The sequence below is a fragment of the Oryctolagus cuniculus genome, chromosome 2 (assembly GCF_051225735.1).
Source record: "Oryctolagus cuniculus isolate XC-2025 breed Fujian yellow rabbit chromosome 2, ASM5122573v1, whole genome shotgun sequence".
NCBI lineage: Eukaryota > Metazoa > Chordata > Mammalia > Lagomorpha > Leporidae > Oryctolagus > Oryctolagus cuniculus.
This window is the reverse complement of record NC_142868.1, coordinates 173,630,278-173,643,386: the sequence shown is the minus strand read 5'-3', so window position 1 is coordinate 173,643,386 and position 13,109 is coordinate 173,630,278. Positions and strand designations below refer to the sequence as shown.

General features: G+C 38.4%; 1 long non-coding RNA gene across 9 annotated transcripts in view; it reads left to right on the top strand.

Annotated features, from left to right (window-relative positions):
• Positions 1–13,109, top strand: part of LOC103347703 (uncharacterized) — a 162,023-nt gene that overhangs the window by 48,739 nt on the left and 100,175 nt on the right. For 2 of the 9 annotated variants that reach the window (XR_016230494.1, XR_016230498.1), the window contains one exon: positions 727–916. The exons of 6 other annotated variants lie outside the window; for them this stretch is intronic. This is a non-coding gene — a long non-coding RNA (uncharacterized LOC103347703). Of the gene's footprint in view, positions 1–726; positions 917–12,644; positions 12,814–13,109 lie in introns of those variants that run through there. One more of the 9 variants, XR_016230493.1, reaches the window with a different exon arrangement.

The following is a 13,109-nucleotide window of genomic DNA, read 5'->3' as shown; positions in this document are numbered from 1 at the left end:
CCCTTTGTCCCATGTGTTTCCCTCTCACTCTGTATATCTTTTCTAGGGACACACTTAAAATTATTCTGTTTACTTCTAAAAAGTAATCCATATGTGAGCCTTATTTAATACACATGCATTTCTTGTGAAGAAACAGAAATTTCACATTTTGCTTAAATTCCATGACTCCTTCCTGTGATTGAACTTCATATGTTAGTCTCCTTCAAGATGATCAAGCTGCCTACTGGAAAATGTTTTATTTACTCAAGTATCCCTGTGGTTGTATTATATTCCTATGAAAAAGTAATTAAAAAACAAAAAATCACAAGCTTACTGTGATTGCCATACATAAGGGACAGAACGGGCTGCAGAGAAAGCCCAGTTCATTGCTTACTGTCTTAGTATGGGTGAGATAAAATGATGACTGGCGACAGGTTAGTGGTATTAGGAATGGTTATAGTAAGTATATGGATTTGGAAAAAGAGAACCAAAAGATTTGCTAGTGGACTGGATGTGGGCTGTGGGGGATAAAGCACAATTACACATGATATTTGCTTTATATTTCAGTAAATTCGATTATTGAATTGTTTACTAAGAAAATAGAAGGAAAAAGATTTGGAGATATGGGCATTAAGAATTTTAAAATGTTTGACTGAATAGCATGGTGGTTAAGGCACCACTTAAGATGCCACATTGAGTGGCTGAGTTTGAGTCCCTGCTCCACGTCTAATTCCGCCTTTCTCCTAGTGTATACCTGGGAAGGCTGCAGCAGTTGATGGCTTGGGTGTTTGGGTCTATGCCACACATATGAAAGACCCAGACTGAGTTCCTGGCACCGGACTTTGGCCTGCCCGAGCCCCTGCTTTTGTGAGCAGTGGGGGAAAGGGGTGTGCCACAGGGAGAGTGAAACACCAGAAACAATTGCTTTTTCTCTCTCTCCCCCTCTCTCTGCCTTTCATATAAAAATAAAAATAAATAAAAACATTTTTAAAGAATTTCAAAATTTTTAGTAAATATTCAAGTGAAGGTATCAGATTTTCCCTGAAACATCTGGGAAGAGATGGGAAGAATCAGCATAGGTGGAATGTTACTAATGCCATTGGCCAACAGTAGGTTGCACAGGAAGAGAGTGACAATGGGGATGATGGCTGGGCTTGGTGCTAAGCAAAGGTAGGATGATGAGATCATAGAATAATAAAATCCAGAATGAGAAAGTATTTCAGGGAGAAGAAATGGAAAATGCCAAATGGTGTTGAGAAATTGGTGAAGTGTAGATATGTGCCATATTTTCTTTATTCATTCATCAGCTGAATGACACTTAAGTTGTTCCAACTTCTTGGTTACTGTGAGTATAACTAAATATAACACCTGAAACTTTCAAACTACTTGTTTCTGAGAAATAATGAAGGACATGAAAATGGAAAGTTTCATAGAATCGTGAACAAGAATAGTATAAATAAAAATAAAATTTAAGGCCGGCACCGCGGCTCACTAGGCTAATCCTCCGCCTTGCGGTGCCGGCACACCGGGTTCTAGTCCCGGTCTGGGCGCCGGATTCTGTCCCAGTTGCCCCACTTCCAGGCCAGCTCTCTGCTGTGGCCAGGGAGTGCAGTGGAGGATGGCCCAAGTGCTTGTGCCCTGCACCCCATGGGAGACCAGGGTAAGTACCTGGCTCCTGCCATTGGATCAGCGCGGTGCGCCAGCCGCAGCGTGTCGGCAGCAGCGGCCATTGGAGGGTGAACCAACGGCAAAAGGAAGACCTTTCTCTCTGTCTCTCTCTCTCTCACTGTCCACTCTGCCTGTCAAAAAAAAAAAAAAAAAATTAAGACCATGAGATTGCTGATAGAGTTTCTAAGGACCATATAACGCATGGGAAGAAGGAAGAAACCATAGAGAGGCGAGTGAAAATAAGTGTAACAGGCTAGTTCAGCAGGTCTCAGACAATAGTCTTGCCCTCTTTGGTTTAGAGCTCCTGTTACCTAATCTATATGAAAAATTGTTGATGGGCAGAAATAAAATTTAGATTTTAATACAGGTCTAAATTTACGAGCTATATCTTAACTAGTAAATGAAAACCTATTCTTGGGACCGGTGCTGTGGTGTAGCACATAAAGCCGTTGCCTGCAGTGCCAGCATTCCACATTGTTGCTGGTTTGAGTCCTGGATGCTCCACTTCCAATCCAACTCTCTGCTATGGCCTGGGAAAGCAATGGAAGATGGCCCAAGTCCTTGGGCCCTTGCACCTGCCTGGGAGACCTAGAAGAAACTCCTGGCTCCAGGCATCGGATTGGCTCAGCTCTGGCCATTGCAGCCATCTGTGGAGTGAACTAGCAGATGAAAGACCACCCCCCCCCCCACCCAATCTGTCTCTGGCTCTGCCTTTCTGTAACTCTGCCTTTCAAATACAATAAATAAATCTTTTTAAAAGACCTTATTCATAATAGGTGGTAGTCATTATCTTCAAGCAATTGATTCTTTTAACAAATCTCAGTTTCACAGTCTAGGTATGACACAGATTTTATCCAAATACCTTAATTTGGGGAGTTTCTATGAATATTTTTACATATGGAGGGATATATCTTGCCTGGGATACCTGTATGCCTACCTAATGGCAGAAATGAGTGTGTGTTACAGAATTACTATTCTATTAAATTCCCCAATTATTTTCATTTTATCACCATTGCTTACCTTCTTTCTACCATGGTCCCTCAGTAAGTCTTCCCACTATACCACCAATCTATTGTCTTTCACCAGGTAGAATAATCTTGCTAAAATAGGAAATGATATTACTCTTCTAAAACACTTGGTCTCATCCTGATTTAAGTCCACATGGCCTTACATGTTTGTAAATATATATGACCTTTATTATCTTATTATCTTTCTTCTTTCTGTACTCCATTCCAGTCACATTCATTCCCTCCCTCCCTCTTTCACTAACATGCCAGACCCGTCTAATATAGCATCTTTGTAGTAGGGGTGGTTATCTCACTCAGAAGACATTCCTCAGATAACTGCATGAATAAAATAGCTGCTTATGGGGATTCCTCACGTTAATTTTTGTTTCTTTTTAAAAAAAAATTATTGAAGGTATAAAAATTTCGTGTATACATTTAGAAACATAGAGATACATCTCACCTTACACTCCCACCCACCCATACTCCCACACTTCCTCCTACTTCTTATTCTCTCTCTTAATGTTTACAATGATCTACTATCAGTGTACTTTGTAGTCGTAAGATTAACCCTACACTAAGTAAAGAATTCAACAAATAGTAAAAAGAAAAAAGCACTCTTCCTCATCAGTAGAGACAAGGGATATAAGCAGTCATTGGTATTCAAAATATCAATTTCAATCCTATACAGGACATTTTTGATACTCTGTTAGTTACCACAGATCAGCAAAAACATAAAATATTTGCCTTTTGGGGATTGACTTATTCACTAACTACAATGCTTTCCAGTCGCATCCATTGTGCTGGCCTGCGGCACAATGAACTGGGTCTTCCTGAAACAGAGAGCGGGAATGCGGGGACAAGGACACAAAGAATGGAGCCAAGACAAGTCCTGATCAAGGCTCCTTTATTGAAGAAATCCAGTAGTATTTAAACATGACCAGTTGTTTACAAGAAGGAGCACAAAAGATTTACATATCAAAAAGGCTCTTAAGGTTACAATAAAACACTTAGGTGATAAATGCAGGTTACAGGTGTGACTGATTATCTGTATCATCTCTTGTGAAAGGTTTAGGTTCTTCCTGCCTCTTCCCAGAATCTCCCTAGCCTAATTGTCTGTGCCGGGAAGTCTCCATTCATATGTTTAAGTGTAAACAAAGGGAGCAACTACCTGTGGCTGCCCACAATCCATTTTGTTGCAGAAAGCAGAATTTTGTTCGTTTTTTATCACTGAGTAGTATTCCTTAGAGTGTGTATATATATTAATATATATAATATATCATTTATATATAATATATAAATATAAATTTATATGACATATGCACTATACATAATATACATTATATAAATATAACACATGTGTATATATTATATATTTATAATATATAAATTATGTATATCATAATTTTTTTCTAGTCATCAGTTGATTAATATCTGGGTTGATTCCAATCTTAGCTATTGTGAATTGAGCTGTGATTAACATGGGAGTACAGATAAGGCTTTCATATGCTGATTTCATTTCCCTTGGGTAAATTCCCAGAAGTGGAATTACTGGGTCAAATAGTATATCTATTTTCAGCTTTCTGAGGTATCTCCATGCTGTCTTCCGCAGTGGCTGTACTAGTTTGTATTCCCAGCAACAATGCATTAGGGTAACTTTTTCCCCACATCCTCTCTAGCACTTACTGTTTGTTGACTTCTGTTTGATAGTCATTCTAACTAGATGAGGTAAAACCTCTTTGTGTTTTTTATTTGCATTTCCTTAGTGGCTAGTGATCCTGAGCATTTTTCTTGTGTTCTTGGCCATTTTAATTTCCTCTCTTGAAAAATACCTGTTCAGCCCTTTGCTCATTACTTAACTGGATTGCTTCTTTTGCTGTTGAATTTATTGAGCTCTTTATATATTCTACATGTTAATACTTTATCAGTTGCATAGTTTGCAAATGTTTTCTCCCATTCTATCAGTTGCCCCTTCACTTTGTCTAGTTTCTTTTGCAGTGCAGAAACTTCTTAGCTTGATGTAGTCCCAACTGTCAGTCTTGGCTTTGATAACCTATGCTTCTGAGGTCTTTTCCAAGAAGTCTGCCTATGTCAATGTCTTGCAGAGCTTCCCCATTGTTCTCCTCTAGTAATTTGATTGTATCAGGTCAACGATTTAGACCTTTGATCTGTATTGAGTTGATTTTGTATAAAGTGTGAGGTATTGGTCTTCTTTCCTACCTCTGCATACAAAGATGCAGTTTTCTCTGCACTGTTTGTTAAAGAGAATGTCCTTGCTCCAGGTATTGATTTTTGCTCCTTTGTCAAAGATAGTTGCTTGCAGATGCATGAATTGAGTTCTGGGGTTTCTATTCTGTTCTGTTGATCTACATGTCTACATCTATGCCAATACCAGGTGGTTTTCATTATAACTGCACTATAGTGTGTCTTGAAATCTGGCATTGTAATGTCTCCAGCTTTGTTTTTGTGATATAAGATTGCTTTAGCTATTCAGAGGCTCTTGTGTTTTCATATAAATTTTAGCATCATTTTTTCTAGATCTAAGAATATCATTGGTATTTTGATTCAGATTGCATTGAATCTTTAAACTGCTTTTGATAGTATGGATGTTTTCATGATATTAATTATACCAATCAATGAATGTGGAAAATTTTTCCACTTCTTTGTGCCTTCTATTTCTTTCTTTAATGTTTTGTAATTTTAATCATAGAGATCTTAGTAAAATGTATTTCAAAGTATTTAATTTTTATGTTGCTGTTGTGAATGGGATTGATCTTAGAAGTTCTTTCTCAGCCATTGCATTGTCTGTTTATGAAAAGGCTATTGATTCTGTGTGTTGTTTATATAATACCACTTTACCAAACTTGTTTATAATTTCCGATAGTGTCTTAGTAGAGTCTTTGTGTTCCCCTATATATAGAGAATCATGTTATCTGCAAATGGGGATGGTTTGACTTCTTCTTTCCCAGTTTGTATCCCATTGATCTCTTTTTCTTACCTAATGACTCTGGTTAAAACTTTCAGGACTATATTGAATAGCAGTGGTGAGAGTGGGCATCCTTGTCTGGTTCCATATCTCAGTGGGGATGCTTCCAACTTTTCCAAATTCAGTAAGAACCTTGCTATGGGTTTTTCACAAATTGCCTTGCTTGTATTGAAGAATGTTCCTTCTATTGCCAATTTTCTTAAGGTTTTCATCATAAAAGAATGTTGTGTTTTATCAAATGCTTTTTCTGTATCTATTGAAATAATCATATGGTTTTAGTCTTCAGTTTGTTATTGATTTGTGAATGTTGTACCATCCCTGCATACCAGGGATAAATTCCACTTGGTCTGGGTAAATTATCTTTCTGTTTTGTTGTTGTATTTGATTAGGTAGTATTTTGTTAAGGATTTTCACATCTGTGTTCATCAGGGATATTGGTCCATAGTTATGTTTCTTTGGTTTATGTGTTTAGGTGATGCTGGTCTCATAAAAGGAGTTTAGGAAGATTCCTTCCCTTCTGATTATTTTGAGTAGTTCGAGAAGAATTGGAGTTAGTTCTTTTTTAAGCAGTGAAGCCATCTGGTCCTGGGCTTTTCTTTGCTGAGAGTTTCTTTATTTCTGATTCAATCTCTGTCTTATATTTTGGTTTGTTTAAGTTCTTTGTCTTCATGACTCAATTTTGGTAGATTGTATGTATCCAGGAATCCACCCATGTTTTCTAGATTTTCCAATTTGTTGACACACCACACTATATTAATTCCTGATCAATCTTTTTATTTCTATGGTATCAATTGTTACATTTACTTTTTCATCTGAGATTTTATCAATTTGGGTCTACTTTTTTTGGTTAGTTGAGCCAACGGTGTATCAGTTTTGATTATTTTTTCAAACAACCACCTCTTTGTTTCACTGATCCTTTGAATGGAATTCTTGTTTCAAGTTTGCTTATTTGTTCTCTAATTTTAATTATTTCTTTCCTCCTACTAATTTATTTTGATTTGTTGTTGTTTTTCGAGGTCCCTGAGATGTGTTGATACCACATTCATTTTTTGATATAGGAACCAATTGCTATAAACATCCCTCCTAACACTGGTTTTGATTTATGTCATAAATTTTGATATGTTGTATTGTTATTTTCTTTCATTTCTGGAATTTTTTATTTCCCTTTTGATTTCTTGTATGACCCACTGCTCAGGAGCATGTTGTTCAGTCTCCATGTGTTAGATATGTTCTAGAGATTATTGAGTTTTTAATTTCCATCTTCATTCCATTGTGGTCAGAAAAGATGCGTGGTATAATTTAGAATTTTTTGAATTTGCTGAATTGCTTTATGGCTAGCATGTGGTCTATCCCAGGGAAATTTTCATGCACTGATGAAAAGATTGTAGTCTACAACTAGGGGATGGAAGGTTCTGTAGAGATATTAGGTCCATTTTATCCGTAGTGTAGATTATCTCTGTTTTCTTTTTGTTGTTGTTGATTTTCTGTCTAGTTGATCTGCCCATTGATGAAATTTATGTGTTGAAGTCCCCCATTACCACTGTATTGAGTCCATGTATTCTTTTATATCCATTAATATTTGTTTAAAATATCCACACACCCTGGTGTTAGATGTATATACAATTATTAGAGTCGCATCTTCCTGTTTAATTCATCTCTTAATCACTACATGGTACTCTTCTTTGTCTCTTTTCTTTTAATAGTTTTTGTGTTAAAATCTATTTTGTCTGATATTAGGATGGCTACACCTACTCAGTTTTGAATTATATTAGCATGGATTATCTTTTTTCCACCCTAGTGTGTGTATCTTGGTCAGTGAGATGTGTTTCTTGTAGGCAGTGAATAGATGAGTCTTTTTTTTTTTTAATCCGTTGAGCTGTCCTGTATCTTTTAATTAAAGAATTTAGCCCTTCAAATTTACTATTTATAAGTGATGACATGGCTTTGCAATTTTTCTGTAAACATTTCTATTGCTTGCTTTGAAGGTGTTCTGCTTTCACATTCTTTTATCATGATGACTATCTTTCTGTGTTTCTGTGTGTAGCACATCCTTAAGCATATTTTGTAAGGCTGGACAAATGGTGACAAAATATTTCAATTTCTGTTTGCTATGGAAGATCTTTCTTTCACCTTCATTAATAAATGATAGCTTTCCAAGGTACAGTATTCTGGACTGACAGTTTTTTTTTTTTTTCCTTTTTAAGATTGGTCTATGGCTCTCCATTCTCTTCTAGCCTGTAGAGTTTCTGATGAGAGGTCAGCTGTGAGTCTAATTGGAGACCATCTCCATGTATTCTGGAGTTACTCTCATGTACGTTTTGCAATATTTCTTTATGTTTTACTGTTGAAAGTTTCAGTACAATGTGTCATGGTGAAGATCTTTTCTGGTCATGTCTATTAGAAATTCTTTGTGCCTCATATACTTGGAAGTTCCTTTCTTTCTCCAAATTGGGAAAGTTTTCTTCAATTATTTCACTGAATAGGCCTTCTATTCTATCCTCTTTTCCCACACCTTCAGGATCTCCTAAGATCCATATGCTGGGATGCTTGATAGTATCCCATAAATCTCCAATACTGTTTTTAACTTTTCTAATTTGTTCTCTCTTTTTGGAGGGAAGGGTGGGCTGAGAAATTTCAAAAGATTTGCCCTCTAGCTCAGTTATTCTTTGTTCTGCCTCACCAAGTCTGTTGTTAAGGCTTTCCCTTAAATTTTTAATTTGACATATCAAATTCTTCACTTCTAATATTTGTTTGATTTCTCTTCAAAATCTCAATATCATGGGGAAATTTTTCTCTCATATCATGTATGGATCTTTAATTCTTGAATTTGCTTCACAGTGCTTCTGAGTAATCATATGGTTAATCTTTTGAATTCTTTTTCAGGCATTTCATCAGTCTCTTCATCTTCACATTCTAATATTGCAGTGTTATTGTGTTTCTTTTGGGGGGATCACGTTGTCTTCCTTATTCTTGTTTCTTGAATATCTGCATTTATTTTTAGGCATTTGTAGAATGACTTGCTGGTTTTTTCCTCTGATGGTTTTTATCTTTGGACTATGCCTTTGTAGCTTAGTGGATTGTCTTCTCTTTCAGTGAACACCCAGAAGTGTGTGTATTGGGTATGGCCAGGGAGCTCTGGTGAGTGTTTCAGCATCAGACCCTCACCTCTTCTCTTCGAAGGTGATCAGTGCCCTGGGTTAGCCCATAGTAGGTGTAACACTCACCCACACTGCCACATGAAATGCACAATGACCTGTGCAGTCCTCGTGTGAGCATAGATCCCACTACAATGACCAAGGCTCTTTACCCTGCTAGCTGGTCCTGTCCAGAGAGATATGGAGACATTACCAGAGCCAGCTCCCTGTGTGTGCTCCACTTTGGTAGTTTGAGCTATGGAGCCTGTGATGTGTTGAGAGGCTGGGAGCATCTCACAGTCCTATGTGGGTTCCCAGCCCACTATCAATCCTCCCACCAGACACAAAGTCAGTGAGGAAGATAGGTCTTTCACCCTGGTAAAGTCCCTAGATCCCGTGTGTGCACATGAGCCACTATCGGTGCTGTTGGTCACAATATGGCACCTTGTCCCTGCCAATATCTGGACACATGCACAAGAGCCACTGTGGTAGGTCCTGGTGTCAGGATAGCATCCTCTCTCAGCTGGTTGCCAGGCACCATTGTGGGGTGATGAGGAGAAAGAAACATGCCCTTTTTCCTGGGTTAGATGGATACCATGTTCCCATTAAGGCTCCAGGCCAGACTCAAAGACATTGTAGTCTACCAGAGCCTCCCTTTGCCAATATCACCAGTGGCAAGGCTGTTGCAGTCTGCTGTTGCCTCACTCTCCAAAGCTGGCACTTTCTCTGGTTTTTGGCTACAGAGGTCAGGTGTTGTGTTGTGTCCATGCTTGTTGCTGCATGTCTGCACATTCCATGCTAATCCATGGCATCCCCTTTCTTTTTGTGGAATTTCCACTGTAGTTGTCTCTCCAACTCTCCCTTGGGAATGTACTTCTTCCACTTTTTTTTTTTTAATCTATTTTCCCCTTGGCTAAAGCAGTATATCCTTTCTTTATTCTGCCATCTTGAAATCCTTGAGAGTCCTCATTTTGGTGTCTGAACATCACTTCTTCCATGAAGTCACCACAGCTACATCTCCAGCTTACTCTGCTCTACCTAACATACCCATGTCAGTTTAATGTAATAACTGTACTTTGTCTACTCCCTCTGAAAGAAATTGCACTCTAGGAGTAATGGATCTTAGTTGATGTGTATTAACTGTTAGGTCCCTAGGAGATAAATATTTTATGAATGATTTTTATGTCAATTACCAGTGTTTCATTGCTGAATACAGTGACTACATAAACTGGTACTCAATAAATTCATGTATTGGTTGATTTTCTAATCTTTTTAGGTGCTTTTAAATTCCCTTGATGTAATTTTTATAGAACTTATAATGACATATTCCTTTCTATTCATCTTCCTTTTATGTACAGATTTAATTCCTTTTTCTAATATTTAGAATTTAAGAATGTCATCAACTTCTGATTAGTGAAGATACTCACTGGTTTCATGTTTACTTCTTGCTTGTATTGAACAAGTGGTTGTCTGGAAACTTTTCCCAGTTGTTCAAATTTTGGGTAGGCTGCATCATCATTCCTTTCACCCATCTCTTACTTTATCTTTTATATACATTCATACCCAAAGACACATGTAGTTATTATTAGTAGTAATCATGTGAATCATCTGGACTTTTCATAGCAGTTTTGTCATGTTCACAAATATCTTATAATTTATTCTAGTGTATATTGGCATGAGGCTTTGCTCATATCCTCATTTTTTATGAAATTTTTCTCACTTTTCTCTGTTTGATCACTTTCTAGTCCTAAGGCATAAACTGGTCATTTTGACATTATTTTTATTAAAAATAGAATATCCTATAAAACCTTTTGCAATATAGAGAAAACATTATGTAGAGCTATTCAGGCTTTCACTCATTAGTAATGAGGGCATGTTGGATTGCTAGGAAAATTTCCAATTAAATCTATTTTGTCTTCAATTCCAGTGAAAAGAACTTAATGGTTGTATGTGAATAACACTACAATCATTTAGTAGTATTCTAAAAATTCCCTAGTAAAAGGTAATTACAAAAGTACTTCTGGAGAGGCACAGCCAATGTGGCAGCTGAAAAAGATGCTCCAGCGACCACCTCTCTATAGGAACATCGATTGGAATAACTATAAACACACACCAAGTCACTTCTATACAGGTATGGAAGCCAGGTAAGAGACCACAGTGTCTCATCTTATTACAATCAAAGAAAAGTAGCGTTGGAAAGCAGGAATGAGAATTGTCCACATACCACTCCTTGAACTACAAGGAGTAAGGTGTGGAGATGTCTCGCTCTCAGGAGAGGGAAAGTGAACTGAATCCAGAGCCAGGACAACTATGAAAAAGTTTAATCAGATTGAGTTCCTCTGTCCCTGACCCCAGTCCCATATCTGTGGAGTAAATATTTGGAGCTTCCACAGCCAGGGGTCCCCTGGTCACCCACAGAAAACAAAATTCTGGCTGTGCAGAGAAGCGAGAATCAAGAGCTTAAGACTGTACTTTAGAGTTCAGAGTTGATCTACCATAGTGAGATGAAGCACCTGATAAATCCCAAAGGCTTGTAGCCCATAGCCAGTGCTCACATGATGAACCTCTATACTTACCCAGCATCAGGCAGAAACCTGTACTCCAGTGACTCAGTCTCATTTTGTATTACAAACTGCAGAGTTATATACACCCTAGGTCAATTGCACCTGGCAGACATCTAGAACTTTCTGTGGAGACACATGGGAATTTGTGGGGCCAGTGACTGTGAGAGCCAGTTATGACCAGCAAGGGGGCTGCCTTTATCATGCTCTTCTAACCTTTGGCAGACAGGAATAAGACACATCTGGGTCTTGGAAATTGGTACTGGAATGATAAAGTGTAATGCTTGGTAGATGTCAATGGTTTCCATCCCTAGGCAAGTGCCTGTGTATAGTCTCCATGCTTACTCCAGTGTCAGATGTAGACTTGTGCTGTAAACCAAATTGTTTTGGCATGTATAACCACCAGTCTCTAAAGGTACACTCCAAAGATTGCACAAGGTCTGATGACTGTGAGATCCACGTGTGACCCACCTAGACCAAGTCTCAGCAGCTGAGCAGCTGTTTCTATCACCCCTCCAACAACCTTTGACATATGGCAAAGAATCACATGAATGGGACATTTGGAACTAGGCAGATACAACCTAGCATTGAGCAGATATTAATGATTCCTGAGCCCAGGCTAGTACCTACAGACCATCTGGACCTATTTCATTACCAGTGGAGCTCTGTGGTCCCAGTTAAGCAGTCTAACACTCCAGCTTTCATCCTCAGTAGCTGGTAGGGATGATATCAGGCAGATAGTCACCTCAGCTGCAGACAGACTGCAATAGGATTGGCTTCAGTCCTACCCCCAGGTGTGCTGGTGTTTATAGACTGTGGGTTCCAGATGTGATCTTGTATCCTGGCATCATGGACAGGGGACAAGTTGTCTTAGCCTACCACAGGCCTAGGGAAAGACTTGAAAGAGTGGAGTAACCCCATTTTAGGGATGTCCTCAGTTCATACTGAACAACATAAAGAACACAGGTTTAGAACAAATTTGAGTTTGGGGAGTATTGTAGGACTAAATCAGTAAAAACATCAATAGCAGACCTAGGGAAAAACTCAACATAGGGTACCATCTAGTGCTGACATTGTAGAAATAACCATAGGGTCACAGAAAATAAACAGACTGCCTAGAATTTCTAGGAAAACAACCAGAGATTAAGACAGATTACTAAATTAATCAATCTGCAGATGTTATTCACAAATGAGAATCAAGAATTTCTAGGGGGGCCCATGCTGTGGCGCGGTGGGTTAACGCCCTGGCCTGAAGCACTAGCATCCAGTATGGGGGCCGGTTCTAGTCCCAGCTATTCCTCTTCTGATCCAGCTCTCTGCTATGGTCTGGGATAGCAGTAGAAGATGGCCCAAGTCCTTGGGCCCCTGCACCTATGAGGGAGACCTAGAAGAAGCTCCTGGCTCCTTGCTTCAGATCGGCGCAGCTCCAGACGTTGCAGCCAACTGGGGAGTGAACCATCGGATGGAAGACCTCTCTCTCTCTCTCTGCCTTTCCTCTGTGTAACTCTGGTTTTCAAATAAATAAATATTTTTTTTAAAAAAGAATTTCTAGGTAACTATGACCTCACCTAAAGTGAAAAACAAGGTGCCAGAAAACAGCCATCCAGTAGTCAAAATTTCAAAATTCTGTGATGAAGATTTCAAAACAGCTATTTTAAAGAAACTGAAGAAACTCAAGCAAAACAGAAATGACTCAGTATTTTAATGGAGATATTTTATAGATGGAAAAAATTAAAATCAAGCAGAAATTCTTCAACTGAAAAATACTTTGAGAACA